The 12015-nt window shown below is 49.2% G+C and overlaps 1 protein-coding gene across 6 annotated transcripts in view; it reads right to left on the minus strand.

The window, feature by feature from the left end:
* Nucleotides 1-12015, minus strand: part of ZBTB7C (zinc finger and BTB domain containing 7C) — a gene marked incomplete at its 5' end in the record, with an annotated part of 374377 nt that overhangs the window by 74299 nt on the left and 288063 nt on the right. The window contains one exon of one of the 6 annotated variants that reach the window (XR_014295748.1): nt 127-1298. The exons of the other annotated variants lie outside the window; for them this stretch is intronic. Of the gene's footprint in view, nt 1-126; nt 1299-12015 lie in introns of those variants that run through there. 6 annotated transcript variants of the gene reach the window in all.

Genomic DNA, 12015 nt, shown 5'->3' on the forward strand with positions numbered 1-12015 from the left:
GCAGAAGAAGACATACAGTTTGATTTCATCTATGTAAAGTTCAAATACTGGCAAAACTACCAATAACTTTTTTTCTAAATTGTGGACAAATATATTAACATAAAATGTGCCACTTTAACCATTTTTAAGTATACAATTCAGTGGCATTAGGTACATTCACAATGTTGTGCAACCATCACCACAATTTCTAAAACTATTTCATCACCCCAAGAGGAAACTCTGTACCCGTTAAGCAATAACTCCCTATTCCCCACTCCACTCAGACCCTGGGAACCCCTAATCTACTCTCTGAGTTTATGAATTTGCCTATTCTAGATATTTCATATAAGTGGATTCATACAATATTTGTCGTTGTATGACTGGTTTATTTCACTTAGTGTAATATCTTCAAGGTTCATCCATGTTAAGCATGTATTAGAACTTCATTCTTTTTATGGTTGAAATATATATATGAAATGTATATATTACCAGTTCATCTGTTAATGGACACTTGGGTTGTTTCCCCCTTTTGGCTATTGCAAATAATGCTATCAACATTTATGCACAAGTATCTGTTTGAGTCCCTGTTTTCAATTCTTTTGAGTATATACCAAGGAGCAGACTTGCTGGGTCATATGGTAATTCTACCTTTAACTCTTTGAGGAACTGCAAAAATTTGTGGAGTCCTATATAAGTAGTAAGACCATCAGAAAAGCAAGGGAATGCTGAACCCACCAGTCAGGATAATGATTACTTCTGGGAGAAAAGAAGGGGATGCCGTGGAGGAGGGACACCAAGGAGCTTTAATACTTTTGGTCACGTTCTATTTCTGAAACTGAGAGATGGGTTCAAAGGAGTTTATTTTATTCCTCTTCACAACCTACATACATATGACAGATATTTTTCTGCATGTATCAAATGCTACATTAAATAAAAAGAAAAATGTAAAGAAAAGAGTCCACTGTCCTGCACCCTAATAGGACAGCAGCATAGACCCTAGTGTCCTAGCTCCTGGCGGGCGGGAGTCCCCCACTGTGCTCAAGGTGTAGTCAAGCTCAGAAGTCCGGCGTCAGCCCAAGTCTTGCTGCCTCTCCCACTAGACAGCAAGCTCCTCGAGGGCAGCAATGGAGGCTAGTTTATCTCTGGACTCTGGCAAGTAGTGCTTGCTCTACACGTTTGTTCAATGAATAAATGAAAATTTCAAGATTTCTCAGTAGCCTTTTCCCAGAAGGTAACAGCTGTGACTTTCAGAAAGCCTCCCTTCTATCCACACCAAATGTTTCCAGACACGATCTTGAGGCCACCTTCTCTCTTCAGTCCTGAGGGCACATGAAAAGAGGGGTTGTCAGGCCCAAAGTCATCTCTGCCCCAGTCTCTGCTGCGTCTGCTGCTTCTCTCACTGCCCCCTCCAGTCTCTAAGGCAGCTCACTGGAGCTGGCCACGTGCTGAGCCTCCCCAGTTCATGGTCTGCTCCCTCGGTGCCAGAGTCTCTCCTATTTCCTGACTCTTGCCAGAGCCTCGGAGGGTCCCTGCTCTGCCCTCTCACCTCTGCCAGCTGTCCTCTGTGTGTACCACCTTCAGTCCTAGCCCATACTTAAGAGTGAGCCCTGTATGTGCCCACGGACCTCTCACTGCCCAGTGCGGGGGCGGGGGACACTGGACAAGCATGGTCCCTGCATTGCTGTGACACAGTGAGAAGCTGACAGTGCTGGGGGATGGATGGCAGAGAGCCACTGGGCCTCTGGGCCTCTAGGTCTGCTTTTACCCCGCCCCTCCCTCTGCTGCTGTCCACCCCAGGCAGGGCACTCACCCTGCCTGTCACACGGAACCAATTCTTCTAACATAACCAACCACTCTTGGCCGAGGATCCTCTCAGGCATAGCCCTTCCGCTTCTCCTCCCAGCCCGCGTCCCTGTGCGTTCCCACCCAGAGGTCCCAGGCCCTGGACATACAGAGGCTGCTTCACAGAGATGGCCCAGCAAGCACTCAGAGATCCAGGCGGGAGCCAGGGCCATGTCTTCAGTATAAAACCATACCCATCAGAGCTCCATAGTCCCTGGATGAGTGCTGGTATGGCAGGGTCCCCAAGGGGTGTGGCCATTCTCCCAGAGATCCTTGCAGATGCCACAGGATGGACACGCACCTGCCAGTGGCTTCCCATGGGCCACAGCTTCTACCAGCACTGGCAGGTCACCTTCTTCTAGTCTCGGTGCCTCGAAGTTCCCTCCCACGGGGCATCACCTTATCTGTCTGTCACCACCCTACCTGGGACTTCTCTTCATGTCCACAGAACTAAGCAACACCTGTCTCACCAAAACTTTACTTTAACCATGACACTCCCGGCTCAAACGCCTTCAGTGTCCCCCATCACCTCCTGGATTTGGCTATTCGCTCACTTACAAACAACGAGCTGGTCCTAGGCACACTCACAGGCTGTGCTGAGAACAGGGACACGAAGACCAGGAAAACATGGCCCACACTCCTCAGCCTGTCCCTCGAAGCCCTCCACCCTAGGGGCCCTTCCTACATATCTGGGTGGCTCCTGCCTCTCCCCTAATCCAGCCAAATGGGAATGCTCACTTTCTGAGGACACCTGAATCTGCCACGACTGTGCGCTTCCTTCTGTCATCCCTCATCTGTTGCTGTTGAAATCCTTCAAGGCCCTGTTCAGGTGACACCTCCTCCAGTAAGCCTTCCTGGTTAACCCTACCAGAAGCTCACGTCTGAACAAAGAAAGCAGAGGGTTTGCATCACTTGGTTTATCCAGTTCTTCCCCAGTCATGTTGGGAGAGGAGGTCTGAATTGCCCCAAAGGGCCTTATATTCTTCAAGGGCAGCAGCTCTACTTTCTAATTCTTTTGCATCTCCCATGGTACTTAGCATACCTCTGGGCACCTGAGCAAAAAGCTGTGACCTAGGAAAGGACTTCATCTTTACCTTTCCGAAGGGCCCAGTGATGTAACTGGCCTGGAGAGGGGTTAGAGCTATGGATCTAGCCAGTGGCCTCCCCTCACTCCAAGGACCCAACAGCCATAGAAACTGCAATATTTTTAAGAAAAATAGGCTATATCAGAACACACCAGTCTTTTCACAGACAAAGCAAGTTTCCAGCTCTTTATAAATCACAAGTCTTTCCTCATCGTTATCTGAAATGCAGATGCTTCAAAAGTGAAAAGAGTGTCTTAGAGGCAGGACTGAACAGAACCCATAGCCGAGGTCAGGAGATGAAAGGTAAGAGAGAGGGAGTAATGAGTGCCAAGCTATAGATAAGAGAGGGCTGTCCTGTCCCTCAGTTTCTGCCGTATTGAGAGGCAGTCTGCCATGATGGGTAAGGGCACAGGTGTCAGATTCATGGGTTCCAATCCTAGCTCAGCCACTTTCCCGCTGTGAAAGTAGGCAAGTTACTTGACCTCTCTGGTCTCATTTCTTTCATCTATAGGATGGAAATAATAAATAGTCCCTCACTGGAAGGTTATGAAGGTTCAACAAGTTAACAGAAACAAAGCACTCAGAACAGCGCCTGGACCTCTGATCATCTGCCCTGAGTCAGAGGCAGCTCTTACTATACAACAAAATATCTCACTCATTTCACCCCATGAAACATTATCTGTGGATGGAGCCTTTATGACATCTAATGAGCTGTCCAAGAAGAATGAATCTTTAGTAAAACAGACCAAACTGCTCCTCAGGAAGGCACTACCAATTCATATTTCCTTCCAGAAGACATGGGTGGAATGGGTGAAAATATCTGTTTCACTGTACCTTTGCTTGCCAGCTCCGGCTACTCTAATTTTTTTTTTTTTTTTAACAAAGCTTTGTGAAATTGATGAGTTAAAAAAAAAAAAAAAGGTGGTATCTTGGAGATTTACCTTGACTTTTTTCACTAGAATTGAGGTTCAACATTACCTCACTTGTGAATTGGCCATTTGCCACATGTGGTCTTACATTTGTGAACTGTCAGTTCCTTTTTCCCCTTTCACACTGCTGAGAGTTATGTATTTCTCTTAAGGTTTACAGAAGCTCTTTTTATAGGGTTACTATATTAACTTTTTTGACATATGTTTTACAAATGCATACATATGTTTTTAAACTTTTAAAATAGTAAAATGTTCACCAAGAGACCTAAAATATTTAGTCTTTGCCTAATCATTTCTATTCTAGCATTTTATCCTAAAAAAGAATCAGACTTTTTGGAACCAGGATGTTCATTCTAGTGCTATTTATAATAAGAAACATTGGAAATTACCTAGATATATAGCCCTTAGGGTACACTAATGTGAACAAATATTATGAAGCCGCTAAAATGAGATTTTCTATGAATGATTAGGAAGTGCTCACAGCTAAAATGCTAAATAATAAGAGCAACATAATGTCCAGAATAACCCAATTTGGGTAAATTTTTAAAAATACATATGCTTTAACAAAGGTTGCAAGAAGATACACCACAATATTGATAGCATTCATTGGAGTTATTTCTGAGTGATAGAATTAATGATGCCTTAATCTCCTTCCTACTTTTCTGCTTTTCAAACTTTTCTATAATAAATGTGTTATTTTATGTTTTTTAAAAATAAAGATTTACGTTTATCCTGCCAGTTTTTCAAAATCCAGATGCCTCACTCAGAGGCTTGTTAAAACGCAGATCACTGGGTCCCACCCCCAGAGTGTCTGATTCAGGAGGTCCGAAGCGGGGGCCTGAGATCCTGCATTTCTAACAAGTTCCCGGGTGACGCTGATGCTGCTAGTCCAGGGAACACACTTTGAGAACCATGGCTTTGGACTAAAGGGTATTTTTTCCTCCTGTTGCCTAATTTTCATCTAGGTTGAGAAGATAAAGAACACTGGCACCTGATCTTCTTAATCTTCCAAGACTGATTGCTTCTACCAGGAGAGAAAGGAGCCAGACACCACAAGCCCAGCGGGCAAGCATCCGCATTCCCACTGCCAGCCCCACATTCTTGGAAGACCTACATTCCATGCATTCCTTCCCTGAAACTACCAGGCACCTCCCTTTCCTTCTCATTTTCCAACCAAATAAACTTGGGGAATGAAGGCATTTCTCATTAGTATTAGCTCCCACATTTTGAATTAACTTTCACATGTGACGGGGGTAGGGGAGGTGGTGGGCGGGATCCTCCCAGCCCATCTGTAAACTCCTGGTGAGCTCAGGGCACCTTGCACAGGCCCATCAAATGTGTGTTGATCTGACTGGGTCCTTCCTTCACTCCAAGGACTGTTACAGGGTGGGAGGACACCGTGGAGAGCAGGATTGGCTGGGTCCTACCCGCATGAAGCTTACACTCTAGTGGGAATATATATAATATCACAAAAACATGAATAATGATCTCATTGGTGGGCATGAGCATGCTGAGGAAAATGAAACAGGGGAACAGAACTGTAAGTGCCGGGGTTGGGGGCACTCCTTTAGTTGGGGACTCAGAGAGGGCCTCCTAAGTCTGCAGTGTGATGGTCCTATGTGAAGTCAAAGGGGCAGGGCAGGACAGATCTCGCTGGGCTCTCAGGCTAGTGTTTCTCAAATGGTAACATGCTCATGGCCCAGAGATTTTTTTTTTTTTTTTTGCGGTACGCGGGCCTCTCACTGTTGTGGCCTCTCCCGCTGCGGAGCACAGGCTCCGGACGCGCAGGCTCAGTGGCCATGGCTCACGGGCGCAGCCGCTCCGCGGCATGTGGGATCCTCCCGGACCGGGGCACGAACCCGTGCCCCCTGCATCGGCAGGCGGACTCTCAACCACTGCACCACCAGGGAAGCCCGGCCCAGAGATTTTGACTCAGTAGGTTTGGGAGGAGATGCTGCATTTCCATCACGTTCCTGGGTGGGGTCCAAGCTGCTGGTCCAGGGATCACCCTCTGAGTAGCAAGGCCTTAGTCCATAGTAAGGAGTTTGGAATTCAACCTAATTACAATGAGGGGCCACTGAGAGTTTGAAACTAGAGAGTAACAGATCGTATTTATGTTTTCAGATGATTCTGAGGGACAGAATGTGTGGGAGAGCTTGAGAGGCAAGAGTTCAGATGGGAGCCGAGGACACTGGACCACTGGAGGTGGCAGCGGAGGTGTGGAGGTGTGCATACTGCAACCAGGACTGGCAGGACAGGCTGTGGGACTGGACACCGGGGGAGGAGGGGCAGGTGGAAGCAAAGGAGATGTAATCTGTGCTGAGCCCCACCCTCCCATCAACCCATCAGGGATTCACTTGGGGACTTTTGGCACCAGCTACACGCAGTCTGAGTTCCAGGCCCTCCCTGACTTGCCTGCAGAGGCTGCTGGGAAGGCACATGGTAAGTTTTCACACTTGAGTCCTGGAGCACCAGCTCAGAAAGGAAGGAGCACGGCTGCAGTGTCGGATGGGCTTTGGGAGGTTCTGAGAGAATAAGTGGGCATCTCAGGAGTCTCTGCCAGGAATCTCGGCTGGCAGGGCCCTCCCAGAACTGCCCCTGGTCCTGAGGCTCTTCCTGGGGAGGGCAGCCACTTCCCATTCCTGCTGCTGTATCTCCTACAGAGTCAGGCCCAGGAGCACTGTTCTTTCCCATCTGCCACTCCAGGTAAGACAGAGCAACCCTTGGAGACAGAGATCCAGGCCATCAGCCGGGGCCATGATCCAGGCATGACAGCTGGGGGAGAAAGAGAAGGTGGACCACCCATCTGGTGGCAAAATCATTACATAAGCAACTCTCAGGTACCCATGGGTTTGCTTTTTCACAGCCAGTACCCTGCCACTGTCGCCAGAGCCTTCTGGTCTCAGCACACGCCAGCTGCTCTGGCTGTGTATCCTGAACCTTCTATAGCCTTCTACAACTGCTCTATCCCTTCTTGTTTTCCTTTTAAAGTTAGCTTAAAAATATGTGTATTCACTGTATTATATTGTATATTAAAGGGCAATTTGAAAAAATACACACACTAGACCCCCCCATCCCCATGCTCACGCTTCAATACACCTGATTCCGTTCCCTAGTTCCCTCTGGGCCGCATTCTATGCATTCCCGTTTATATAAATGGGATTCTGGACTTAAGTGTGTGTGGAACCTAAGTTCCACAGTAATGGGCAGTAATTCGCATGGAAGCTTTGGGTTGGGTGAAAGAGCTTGGTCTGCAGGTCTGGGGACAGGCAGGAGAGACAGCAAGACCGATGCTGTGAGCCCCGACCTGGCCTGGGAGGCAGGTCCAGTCCGTGAAATCAGGGCTTAGAGGAGAGGCCGAGGACGTGGGGCCCTGGTGCCAAAGGGAAGCCGAGAGGAGTGGAGGGCTCTGCCGGCACATGGTGGCTCTGGTGTCCGGAGGGCCCTGGTCACCCCAGGGAGGTGGTGCTCTCACCACGCAGAGGCAGAGAGGCTGAGCTGCCCTGTGCCTGGGCCGGTGCACACCGTGGTCCTAGGTGACCCTCAGCACTGACGGGCGGTTCCCTGCACGTCCTGCCAGGGAGGTGGCAGCGTCCTGCAGTCAGGCAAGCTGAGTTTGGAGCCATCAGATCTGGCTTAGACCAACCTAAATGTCGATGGCGACAGAGGAATGGATAAAGAAGATGTGGTACATGTATACAATGGAATATTACTCAGCCATAAAAAAAGAATGAAATAATGCCATTTGCAGCAACATGGATGGACTTAGAGATTGTTGTACTGAGTGAAGTAAGTCAGACAGAGACAGAGAAATAGCGTATGATATTGCTTATATGCGGAAACTAAAAAGAAATGAGACGAATGTATTTACAAAACAGAAACGGACTCACAGACTTAGACAATGAAATTATGGTTACTGGGGGGGAAGGGTGGAGGGAAGGGATAATCAGGGAGTTTGGGATCGACATGTACACACTGGTATATTTAAAAAGGATAACTAACAAGGACCTACCGCGTAGCACAGGGAACTCTGCTCAATGTTATGTGGCAGCCTGGATGGGAGGGCAGTCTGGGGGAGAACGGATACAGGTATATGTATGGCTGAGTCGCTTTGCTGTGCACCTGAAACTATCACAGCATTGTTAACTGGCTATACTCCAATATAAAATAAAAAGTTAAAGCATAAAAAAAAAAATCTGGCTTGGGAACCGGGATCTACACGACCAATAGTGATGCCAGCACAGCTCAGTGGAGGCACAGCTGGGTGGGCACCACAATTTTTGTTCTGTTTCTTCGTCTTTTAACGGTGCTCCATAAACCCACTTCCATGTTGCTAGGCACTGTCTGCCTTTGTCCTTTTCATGGTTTATGATATTCCATGAGTGGACTCTGACAATTGATACTACCATTCTCCTCTTTTGGACTACATTGTTAGTAGTTTGCTGTTTTTTTTTTTTCTCTCTTGTGAAGATGTAGTGGTTGTTGTATCTTTATTTATAGGTGCATAGCTGCTGGAGCAGGGCGTGTGGCGGGTAGAGGGCAGGGACCATATATGCTGTCCTGCCCGAGCGCAAGTTCCTCTGTACGAGAGGCCTCTGAGCAGCTGGTACTGTTACATCCACGGAGCCACGTGGTTCCAGCCGATTCTACCAAGAGGGCTCAGAGCAGCCGAGGGTGGTGAAGGCTGACTTCATACGTTACAACTTGCTCTGGTGAAGTATCTGAAATGCGCAGCACCTTGCAAGGAGTGGGTCGGGGCAGGGCATTCCAGGTGAGGGCAGAGAACCAGGCACTTCAGGCTCGTGGGGACCAGAGGCCAAATTAACACAAGCAAGATTCTCCTGGGTTGAGGGGGGGGGGGGGTCCCAGCTTGGGGAGGTCTCACAGCCCAGGATTCCTGTCCAGCTGTACATACATTCCACCCCACAAGGGAGAAAACTGCCCACATCCTGTTGCTCTGCAGCACCGTGCCGGCTTCATTGGAGATGCTCAGTAAATGAATGAATGAGTGAACAAATGAGATGGTAACTTATGTAACTCATACAGTCTTAGTCCCACCCCCAGGAAAGTTAGAATATTCCCTCCCAGACCCTGACTCCTTGCAGAAGGAAGGGGTGTGGGTCCATGGCCCAGGGGAGCCTTTCCCTGGGGCTCTGTCCAGAGGAGCTGACACCTTGAGCTGTAACATCTCCTGCCTGGAAGCTGTGGCAGGGGTGATCGGTCCCCAGGCACAGAGGCCTCCAGCAAACCTATCTGTACCTCAACATGGATCACTGACTGCCTTATGATCACCTGTCTTGTGCTCAGTTCCACGCTAGGGGCTGTGAGGGTCAGAGAGCCATACAGGATATATGGATATCCTGTTTCCAGGGAGTTTACAGACTGAGAAGAATGAGCCATATACAGGCTGCAGAGGGCACAGATGTGAGCCACCCAGGTTCCCCCTCAAAAAGGACTGGTGGCCCAGCTGGTGGGAGTGTGGTCTGCAGTCAGCCCTTAGCCTAGGACCGCCCGTCAGGATGGCCTGGGCTGCAGAGCCACCCAAAGGCATACCAGTCCAGAGACACACACATTCCAGGACTGCCTGAGGTCCAAGGGGCTCTATAAAGGCATGGGACAAAACTGAGGTGGCCATGTGTGCTCCAGATGACCCCGCGGGGATGGCTGAAGCTGAGGGGCTGCATCACCAGCTTCGTCTCTGCCCTGCCTGCTCCCTCCCTCAGCATCCTGCAGGGGTGGATCCCCAGGGCACCTCTGACTAACATCCTCACACTAAACTCTGCTTCCTAGTCAGCTGCCCAGAGTCCCCAGCCTTGGAGAAACAGGGACTATAATACCGAAAGTAATTCACAGACTAAATTCAGGCTTAATTCTGTAGTTTAGCCTCCGAGTGCTGTAAGAACAGTGGATGTATTGATAGTAATAAACGTTACAAGACGCATCCTTAACATGCAGTTCTTCTTAGGAATTATTATGTAAGTTTTTATTAATTAACTTGTAAAACACAAACACATATATATTATAGTCTTGTTTATTACTAGGAAGAGTTGTTTCTGTTGTATTTTATGTATGATGCTCAGCTCTGGGGTCCATGATGGACAGGAGGTGGTATAGCCTGGGGACAGTGAGGACGTCTTTCCTGCAGGGCTCAGCCAGCCAGGAAAAATGCCAATTAAGGCAAAGCTGTCTGTGAGGAGTCATTTTAGTTGTCACGTTAACCCTACGACCTGGGGATCACAGGCTGGATACTGGCTCCCCAACTCTTCAGGCAAACTGGGCCCCTTTAATTGGCATCTGTTCCTTCGGGGCGTGGTGACCTCTCCCTAGTAATGCTGAACTTTGCAGGGTTGATGAAAAGCCAGTGAAGAGCCAAGCAAAGCCTGAAGTCTGTCTGCCTGTCTGAGACCCTCTGGCGACACTGGAATGGGAAGGAGGTGGGAACGGTTTCCTTCATGTGAACATGTAGGAGACTCTGGGTGGCATCTAAGTCATCAGAAGCCAATAGCACCTGCTGGAATAGAATCTGCACCACAGTCCCCAGAGCCAAACAAAATGCAACCAACCATCTTGAAGAACCATGGTGTTTTGCTGCTAATTACCTTTTTCAGATGCTTTTGCTACCAACTTATTGTTTATCTTCTTATTGATCACATTAATCATTACTACAGAGAGGCTGCTGGGGGAGGGGGTGGGAAAGAGTCTGCATGCCCACCCGTGCAGTCCTGGCCAACAGGACCAGCTACCAGGAGTCCTGACTGTGTGAGGACCACAAGGGTCTTTGGGGCACAGTGATGCAGGGGTTTGGGGGTGGTGGCTGGAGGGTCTCCGGACCTTGGGATGAAGGCCGGGGCACCCACCCTCACTGGCTGAGACACTGGGAATCCTCACGGGATACTGCTTGGTAGTTTTAGTTTGGTGTCTGTGAAGTGCTCTCTGAGCCAGCCCTGGAGGAGCTTGACTTCTAGGAGCAAGGGTGAGTGAGAAGATGGAAAAGCAAACACGCCTTTTGGGGAAGTGGACAGGAAGGGTTTTCACTTTAGTTGGGGAGAAAGCTCCTTGCTGTCACCTCTTTCCCAGCCCCTCTGCTGCAGTAGGCACAGCAGTGGCCAATCTGGGGACAACCAGGAGGAAATCTAGGGCCAGGTCAAGGCAGGCGTGGTGGCTACTGATGGAAGCCCTCAGATTTCCCCAGTGGTGGCGAAAACATACCATGATCACGGGCAGAAAAATACCATGATCACGGGCAGAAAAATACCATGATCACGGGCAGAACACAGGAGCCCCTGGACAAAGGAGAGGTTCTTGGTGGGGTTGGGTGGGTGTGTCGGGACCCAGAAATTTGCTGTACGGAGTTGAAAGCTATTTTCAAAATTACGGCTACTGTGTGTTAGACAAGGTGCATAATTTATCTTTTTAATTCCTTCATCAGGTCAGGATGCAGCTATAACTTTCCCATTGTACAGATGAATACCTGAGGCTCAGAGATTCCAAGAAGTCCACGGTGACCTGACTGGAAAGTGGATGAGCTGAGACTGGAACTCAGGTCTAAGTGAGTCTTCCCCAGCAGGTGCCTCCCACTGTGGAAGCCGTGGAAGGGACCTCCCTCCCGAATGGGACTCTGGACAAGGTAGTGTCCCAAGAAGCAAGGTTCCCCAGCCCTGAATGGCGTGTCTTTTCTTGGCTGCCTTCCAGACATCTGTTCTTGCACTCCTGGGCCACTGACTGCCAGCCACCTTACTGGGGAGTCCTCTCGGTCATATGAGTACGGACAGCCCTCTATGCCTGGGACACCACCACTCAAAGCAACTCGTTTCCCGACCTTTCCATCCTGGTACTCAGATCACAGCAGGCTGGGGAAGCGAGATGGAGGGTGCTGGCCATAAGGACCTAAGAGTTGGGAGATGCAGTCAAGCACTGTGGCAAGAGTGTTGTCTTGGGGGTAAGCAGATGCATATTTTGCCTCCTCCATCTGCGAGGAAGAACTTTTGGAGCAGGACGTCCTTTTGAGGCCCTGGCATTGTCTGCTTGGCCCTTCATTAGGTGGCCCCAGTGGACTAGGCCATCCAGGGCATTGACCCTGGCCAGGCAGCCCCGGGAGACACCGTCCAGCAGATGTCCGTCTGTCATGGTGTGGTCACGCTTCTGTAGCCAGTGGTGCATTCTAAGAACACGTGATGTGA

Source organism: Mesoplodon mirus, assembly GCF_964341445.2.
Source record: "Mesoplodon mirus genome assembly, chromosome: 13".
NCBI lineage: Eukaryota > Metazoa > Chordata > Mammalia > Artiodactyla > Ziphiidae > Mesoplodon > Mesoplodon mirus.